This window comes from Aedes aegypti, chromosome 3 (genome assembly GCF_002204515.2).
Source record: "Aedes aegypti strain LVP_AGWG chromosome 3, AaegL5.0 Primary Assembly, whole genome shotgun sequence".
NCBI lineage: Eukaryota > Metazoa > Arthropoda > Insecta > Diptera > Culicidae > Aedes > Aedes aegypti.
Genome location: NC_035109.1, coordinates 326,113,142 through 326,122,928, shown reverse-complemented (window position 1 = coordinate 326,122,928; position 9,787 = coordinate 326,113,142).

Here is a 9,787-nt window from a genome sequence, read left to right as displayed (position 1 = left end):
AAGAAAACTGAAATCTTCAAACTCTGCCGGGCCCGATGGTATCCCTCCAGTTATACTAAAGCGCTGCTCATCTGCACTAGCAGAACCGCTGACTAAGATATTCAGATTGTCTCTCCAACGTCAACGTTTTCCGCTAAATTGGAAGAAATCGCTCCTGTTTCCTGTATACAAAAAAGGGGACAAACGTGACATCAGTAACTACCGAGGAATTACATCACTCTCTGCGTGCTCAAAAGATTTCGAAATTATAGTGAACGAAGCACTCTTCATCTGTTGCCGTCAGTACATTTCTTGCGACCAACATGGATTTTTTCCAAAACGGTCCGTTCGTTACTACGAATTTAACCAATTTCACGTCAGCGTGCATACAAGCAATGGATGCAGGAAAACAGGTACACAGTTAAAAATAAGGAAGATTACACGTCATGTAAACTTCATTTATGCGATGTAAACATGACGTCATGTAAATTTATGTTTGAAATCATGTAAAAATGTGTTGTATGTCATGTAATCATCCAGGATCCTGCTAGATTACATGACATATAATTGAAGTTCACATGACATATCATGTAAAAATCCATAATATTCCACGCTCCAATTATGTGCATTATATGTCTCAGAAATTTACACGTTCGTTCGAACTGTGTAGATGTTGTTTATCTTGATCTGAAGGCCGCTTTTGACCGTGTGGACCATCCCATACTGCTAAAGAAATTGGAGAAACTTGGTGTTGCTATGAACTTTGTAGAGTGGTTCAGGTTGTATCTCATCGGCAGATCTCTACGTGTGAAAATTGGGTCATCACTCTCTGTGCCCTTCAATAACGAGTCCGGGGTTCCACAAGGTAGTAACCTCGGACCCCTGCTGTTTTCGTTGTTTATTAACGATGTTTCGCTCATTTTACCACCTGGAGTAAGACTTTTTTATGCTGATGATGCCAAAATATACATTGTTGTAGGCTGCATCAACGACTGCGTAGAACTTTAAACTCTTTTGTGCCGATTCGAGAGATGGTGCTCAAATAACAGCCTTACGCTTAGTATCAAAAAAATGTCAAGTCATCACATTCAGCAGAAAGCGCAAACCTATTACATTCCAATACTAGTTGTGTGGCCAGTCTCTGGAGCGAGTGAATCAAGTTCGCGATCTAGGTGTTCTACTGGATCAAGGCCTCACCTTCCGTCATCATTATAACGACATTATAACGAGAGCGAATAGGCAGCTTGGATTTATAATGAAAGTTACCAACGAATTTCAAGACCCTCTGTGCCTAAAGTCGCTGTACTGCTCACTGGTGCGTTCAATTATTGAATTTGCAGTCGTCGTTTAGTGCCCCTACCATGGTACTTGGAAAGCCCGTATGGAAACTGTGCAAAACTGTGCGCTTCGCTCTGAGGAATCTGCCTTGGCGTGATGATCAACATGTGACTCCATACTTCGATCGCTGCCAGTTACTAGGGATCGAAACTCTAGAGACCAGACGACAAACGATGCAGGCAATGTTTATTGCGAAGATTCTCAACGGTGATATAGATTCTCCATCGCTTTTGACCCAGGTAAACGTTAACGCTCCAGAAAGAGTATTGCGTAGGCGACATTTCTTGAGATTGGATGGCCGGAATAGTCGCTATGGACAGCATGATCCTATTCGGTTTGCATCCAATACATTCAATGGTGTCGCTCATTTGTTCGATTTTGATGTGCCATTGGCCTCTATTCAGCAACGTTTCACGACATGTATCCGAAACATGAGTCGAAATCAGGGTTGGGAAATAGTAGTTTACGGAACAAGTTGCAGAATGATGATTTTTACAGCACGAGTCGTAAATTTATCCTACGAGGCTTGCCGAGTAGGATAATTACGACAAGTGCTGTAAAAATCGAGTTCTGCAACGAGTTACGTACAACATTTTTTGCAATTTCGTAGAAGACCACTTGAGGGAATCAAAAATTATATAGGAATGCATACACTAACATTTTACAATTTTGAGGAATTGTTGTGTTATGATTCATTACGCAACTCAAAACAGTTGCGTAATGAGAAAGCGTTGCGTAATAAATCATTACAGCACTGTTTTCAGTTAGGTAATGACTATTCCCGCACTGCATACTTCAGTGCAGGAAAGTAGGCGGTTTCATGACAGATTGGCGTGATGAAAAACAGCCTATTACGATGAGAAATTGCAAAAAAATCTGAAACTCACTCTACAGTAGCCAAACAAAGCCAATCACAGTCAGCGAAGCCAGTGAAACTCACGCCCATCGCTGCTGTAGGCAAATGCCTTGAAAATTGCAAAACACCCGTTGCTAAGGGCAACCCGAAATTACTGTAGAAAAATGTTCTATTTCCCGCTGCATTTCCCGCATTTAGAGCCTTCAATGACACTCATGATTTAGAAAATTCGTGCACCCAACAGAGGCTACTTGATGAGATTCACGTTTTTGAACTACTGTACTGGGAGAGCCACGTGATTTTCGCGAAAAGTCAAGCCTACTACTATTACCATTCCCAGCACTGGTCGAAATAATCCATAGTTTAGGGTTACTATACTAATTTGACAACATTTTAGATTCTAGTACTGAGTTAGTTAAGTAATTGTGACTGTCGTTATTGTAACCGTTTTGTTTTCTTTCTTCATTAAGACACTCAGTCAGATGAAGGTAAACTGTAATAAACAATAAACAATAAACAATAAACAATAAAAACAGTACTTTTCTGTACTATTTTTTCTACTATTAATCCCATTTTGATTCTTGTTTAGACCAACTCCCTTAAGAAAGTGATAGTTCATGAAACCACTCACCATCTGCGTTGCGCTCATTAACCTTGCGGGAAAGCAACAAATATCGCATGAGAAAAAAATAATATAAAATAATATTAATAGATTATTGATCATTGTGCTTAAGTAAATGTGGCTAAATTATCTTGCAATTACAGAAAATGGAAAAAGCTATACGCACTTAACACCAGAATGATAAGCAGAATATGAATGTCGCATTCGAAAAACAAGTGTGTTTCGAGCTTAAGGGGGCAGGATCCGTAATTGATTTTGGAATTATCAAGAGCAGTTTTTCGAAAATTTACACGAAAATGTTTCACAGTATTCTATTCTGCAACCGAAATACAGTGAACACATTTCCATAGCAAAATTTTTAGTTTTGAACAGATAAACTGCTATTGAAGTTTCGATGATGACGATGACGGATCGTTGAACGTTAAATCGGTATTTTTGAACGAGCTGTCAAATCAGCACCAAACTTTTGGCTTCACTCCAGTTGTTCGTGGATTACTAAAGTTTCAGTCCTGTGGTTTGTACCCATGCCTTCGATTTTTCGTTGGACCCGTTAGTGAAAGTTATCGGAGGTAATCCTTCTTGGACACCGTTTTCAATTGCCCATTGGGGGGAAAATTCGATTTGGACGAACAATGTGTTTCATAATGCCTTTTTTCACTCTAGATTATAAAATATGTATAAAAATGCTTCTATTAATATATTATACGTTTTTCGCAAGAAAATCGTGAAAACGTATAAAAACGTTTTTCACTGTTATCGTTGCCATTTTGCGCTTTTTCCAAGGTCATTTTTAAGGTCGATATTTCTGAAGCTTCCGCCGAGAGTCAACTTGTTCTTCTTCTTCTTCTTGACATTAACGTCCCCACTGGGACAGAACCGGCTACTCAGCGTAGTGTTCTAATGAGCACCTCCACAGTTATTAACTGAGAGCTCTAACCACTAGGCTAAGGTAGGCCCCAAACGCGTCAAAAGAGCCAACGTGTGCACTGTCGTAATTTGTATTACATGCAAAAAATATGTTAAATTTGTCCTTAACCATAAATTTAATCACAATTTATGATTAAAAATTGAAATTAATTTGCTGTAAAGATGTCCACAAGCTTTTCTTGTAGGATTTTTCGTTAATCATGAGTAATATTCATCATATTCTAGTCTATAACCTATTCGTTGTATACTTCAAGGCGTTGATGACTTTGGAGATGCCCTGAACGCCTTGAAGTATACAACGAATGTCTCATACAGTTGAAAATAATTAGCTTTACCAATGAAGAAAAAATCCAAATGGAAAAGCTTTTTGCATGATTTACCGTTTAATCATCAAATTATTAATCATGATTAACTTAACGCTCTGGATTGAATCCAAATTGTACCAAACGTAATGCCACGTTGTAGCTACGGCCAAATTGGAGCCTTACAAATGTACATTTTTCACATCAGCATGTTAATGAACAATTCGCGACTACGAAGCAAAAAGAGATTCCACAAGGCACTCGCACCAACGGAAAACCTCACAAGGAACTGTCATCGTGTGCGTGAAAAAAAAAAGCAAAAAATATCTCTCTCCTTGTTTTTCTTACAGAAAACCGAAGAAAACATCAGCAGCTTCGTAGTCGCGAATAACATCTGAAGAAACACCCGGATGTATGCAACATATAGGGGCTCCTGGGTAATATGCACTGTCGGGACAAAACGCACCTTGCAAATTTCTCTGAAATAAACGAGTTTTGAGAGAAAAACACTATGCGGATTGATGAAACGTTGCAAATTGTTGACGCCCTGAGAATTTGATATATTTTGAAAAACTTAACAGGCAGATAGAACAATAAATTCAAAAATCACGATTCTGATGTAACTTTCCCGATCATTTCACTTGTTGTTTTGATAGCGATGAATTGAGAATTTTTACAATCGTACACCATAAAACAGATGATCAGAGACTGGGTAAGTTGTTGATGACATGATTTGGCGAAATAACACAACGTTTTCTATTTTCCATAACATTTTCCGTTAAGCGCCCGGTTGGGGCAACATGCACTCCATTGGTCGGGGCAGTGGATCGTGGAACATAAACTACAATCATAAAAATTAAGGTCTTTACAAACGTTTTTATGCACAACTGTATCATCTTGTAGACGAAAATCATTCAAAACTCGTGTTTTTACGATAAATAAAATTACGTTCAAAAAAGGATGGTGCATCTTGCCTCGTTGTTGTGGTGCGTTCTGCCCCAAATAGCGGTGCATCGTGCCCCGCATCAATCTTAATTCACGCAAAAGTAGTGTTTGAAAAAAGTTCAATTTTCCAACAATCTAATGTAATTATGATGAAAATTCGCTCAACACCATGTAGCGTGAACCCAATCCAACTAGATTCGTGTGTTGAAACACTGCATACATGTTGTTTAGTGTTCATTTTGGCAGATTTTCCTTAAGTGGTGCATATTACCCCAGGAACCCCTAAGCAAGCATGATTATGTGCATACGTTTACAGTACGGCTAACTCAAGCGAGACGTTTTACCCTTCAAGACAATACATTTACAGTTAACAATTCTGTCGTTGCGCTGTTGTATTTTTTACAACAGTGGTGAACCACCTCGCTTATCGTACACAGCTTCAGTGTGGTGGTTCTAATGGTAGCAAACCGCGCGACGACTGAAGGGTTAAGCAAACATTTTTGTAAAAATAATTTATATACCCCAGAAAAGCTCAAAAAAGCTGTTTCTATTCTTTGATAGAAAATTTGTTTTTTTATCCGACCATAATTAGGAAAGAGCATAAAATAATGTTTTTCACATCTAAAATCGATGTTTTCCTTAACGTGGGCAAACTACCCCGAGTGGAGAATAAAAGTATTAATTCAAATGAAAAATCTGGCGGCCATCTTGGTTTTGACGCCATCTTGATTTAAAGTAGTAGAATGAGTTTTTCACTTTGTTAGCACTCAACATGTTGAATTTCAAGGCTACCTATAAAAACAGGTGACGCGAACTCTCCTTCTTATTCTTCTTTACCCTGAAGTTACGTCTTTACTGGTACCGAACCTGCTATTAAGCTAAATTATTTATGTAAACAGGATATTGAATAGGATTTTTCTTTCAAAATGCGTTTTTGATAACAGAATGATTCTTCGACATATCTTTAAATCCAAGAATAATGAACGAATGAATTCAATAAATGAAAACCGCCCAAAACCATTAATTGAAAAAGTTTTTCATCGTATGCATTGTTGTTCATTTAATAAAGTGTATGTAGATATTATGTAAGATATATTTGGTTTTAATATAACACATTGCGAAAAGTATATTTATTTATAGAGAAAATCTGAAGTCTTTGAGCTAAAAAATTCCTTGCTTTTATGAGCCTTAAAGTATCGTTTCAACTGCCGCCCAACATACATGTGAGAAAATAGTGAAATTAAACCGCTGAGAAGCAGGCTTTGTTCCAATATGAACGTAATGCCGATACCCAAGAGTAAAATTTTGAGGTTGAAAAATCAGCCGGCCATCTTGAAATTCTACACCATCTTGGTTTTAAACAGTTGAATGATTTTGTTACCATTTTAGCGCTAATCATGTTGAATTATGAGGCCTCCAATCAGATTATTTCATTCTTATCTTATCCCTGAGATTTAATTGACTGTGCATTTCAATCAACGGGTTAAGATCAAATAAATGAAAGAATGAATGCTGTTCCTGTACTCGAAAATATGCTAAAGATTCATTCTGGTACCACATAAGAACTACAATAGACAATTTATATGTAATTACCTGTTTTAATAATGTACTAAAACTAAGTAAATGAAAAACCGAATTAAGTACTAAACCATTTAACTCCACTATAGTTTGTATCCTTTGACAGATATGCGTATTTCGACCTCAACTGTAAGGCCGTCTTCAGTGTCGTGTACTAGACTCGAAAATCAAGATGGCATCAAAATCCATAATAGCAACCAGGTTTTTTCACCTGAATTAAAACCCTTATTCTATACTCGACTTGAATAAAACACCATCGAATGAAAACTTGTTTCTTTGTCGTACAACATTTTTTATGTTTCTCATGAAAGCTATATCCCTCCTCTGGACGATTTCACTAAGTTTGCGTTGTGTTCCTTGGAAAATATGAGACATATGAGACGCGAAGAAATACCTAAGATTTATATAAAATTGAGCTTTTTCGCAAATTGTTTAGCTAGCTGGCAGGGGTCCACCAATTTGAGAAAACCAACCTTACTAGTTGTTCGAAAATTTAAGTTTTTCTTTTTTACAATCATCTGAATCTCTCGCTTGAAAAATAACCTGGGTTATATACCCCAGCATCAATATAATATGCCCTACAAGAAACTGTCAGCTTCTTATGTACGCTAAAAAAAACTGCTAACGAGCTTGGTCGAAAATATATGGCATCAAAAGTGGGGCATATCGTCCAGTCCGTGATGGGGTATATTGCCCAGAAATGAAAAGTTGTTAAAATTGAATATTTCTGTGAATTTCCGCTCTTTTTGATCATTCTAACTAAATATAATCGTTCATTAGTTCCAGCATCGATGTTTCACTATTGATTGCTTTGATGTTGTTGCTTTCTGTTTAAAAAAATGCTTAAATAAACTACGTGAAAATTTCCATCGAAATTCGACTTTTGATCTCTTTGCATTATCTTTGCTTTGTTGTGCGTTACAAACTGTCAAATTTCCATAGGGAGACGGTCGTGGAGGGGCGTAATGCCCATATGAGGCGTATAACACCGAGTTACCCATAATTGTAAAACAAACAAGAAATAATTGGAATCGTCCTTCTAGCAAATGTCCACTGATTACATGTAATTCTTTTGATGAAATTCAAGAATTCCTTTTCGTGGAACAGGTAGATTTCAGGTTAGGGAATTGCAGATTGATGAGTGTGTCAAAGAGGTAAGACAACTTTCCCATGACTAATACTTAATTACAGAAGTGACGAGAAGGTAATTTCATCAAATATACAACTTAATTGTTGAGTTTTAAAATTTACTCATTTTTTATCGATCACAAACAATTGAATCGATTTTTTGATTAGCTTGTCGGAAACAGATATTCTCCATCAGGATATGTCTTCCATACATTAATTTTTGTGTGTAGATTATTTATTGGTAGTTGAATAGTTGAAACGCCAACTAGTGGGCCCAACACAAGCATCAAATAATGACAGAATTAATAACCTAAATACGTACGAATCTGTTGTTAAACATACGTCCACTAAATGAACAGTGTTCCTATTATTGGTGCAAGAATTCTTACAGGAAAATTTCAATGAATTGACATTCGACGTTTTGTCCTTTCGACATTTTGTCCTTTCGACGCTTTGGCATTCGACATTTTGTCTTTAGACGGTTTGTCCCCCAACCCAACAAATAAAATCGGCTAATAATTCCACAATCGGGGTCTTTTTGCACATTTTTTTGAAAAATTTTAAGATGCATCTTCAACGGAGCCAAAATCCAAATTTTCAAAGAGCACAAATCTATTTAAGTACATCTATTTAAGCTGAAAGCATGATCGATCAGTCACCACCAGCGAGTGATCGAAGTTAGGATATTAAAATAATTAAATTAGGAAATTTTCGAATAGTTTCAAAATAGTTAAGATTCTTTGAGTGAAACATCAAAGTATTAATTCAAATTGCTCCCTGTTATACTTGGAATCATTCTGAAAAATTCACAATATTAAACACAGTATATTAAATATTAAATTCACAGTATTTTTAAACACTCAATGCAGAGCTTTCTTTAAGAGTTAATCCTGCGATAATTCTAAAAAAAATGTTATATTTTTCGGATTTTCACAAAAAAGGTCAATTCCTCTAACATCCAACAGAGAATGAAATTTCTTAATATATTGGTTCTTAGGTTAGATTAAATGTTACTTCAGATATTACAGATAAGAATTTTAGAAGAAAGTTGTTGTTGGGTTCTCGGGAAAGCCATGTAGATTCTGTAATTTCTGACTGAGTTTCAGATGGAATTTCTGGAAGTGCGCTAGAGAACATTTTATAGAAAAGCAATATGATGAGGATTTCATGAACGAATCCTAAAATAGGTATCAAAAGTAATGCTTTAAGAAATTTTATGAGGATATCTTAAGACAAGTATGAATCAATTTTGAAAGATATATCTGAAAAATACCAGGAAAATAATTAGATAGTGAACCTCAAAACAACCTGTAGAGTGTAATATCTGTAGGAATACAAGAGGAAATACATAAAACAATATTTGAAATTTTGTGGATGCGTCATTAGTCGAATTTTTAGAAAAAAATACTTTGTGCAATCCTTAAAAAATATGAAAAACCTTGAACTATTTTATTGAGGAATCTTTGCTTTTGTTTCTGGAAGAATTTATGAAGTAATTCCTCATGCAAAACCTCTTATAAGGGGCTGTCGAAGATTCACGTGGTCTTATATAGGAGAAGGGTAAAAATACGTGATTTATGGACAGAGGAAAGCCAATACTTCTTTACTGATATTACTCACTGCCTCAATCTTGACCACTTCCCCTACATTTGAAAGCTCGCTAACTATACACTGCCTCGGAGCCAATCGAACGGCGCGTGGCGGCAATGGATCACTCACGACAGCCCATAATCGATTTCGTTTTCGGCAATAAACATTCATTAATAATTCAAACGCACAAAACAATTCGAACATGACAGCGATCAATCGGTGGTGTTCGCCTCGCCGGGCACATTATGGAGCACGTTCTTCACACAAACGCACACTCACATAGGTATACCGGACTACAAACCGCACTGCACATTAGTGAATAGGTGTTGACTGAACCTCGCCCGCTGCGCTAACTGGAAGAAAGGCATTACGTAATATTTGTTTTAGTTTTAAGAGCGACATGACAAGATACATAGATGAGATTTTGTAACCAAATTGGGATATTTGTCGAACATGCGATGTTTATTGAGAGACGAAATTAATCAGTTACAACATAAACGTGAGGTAATTTGATTCACTATC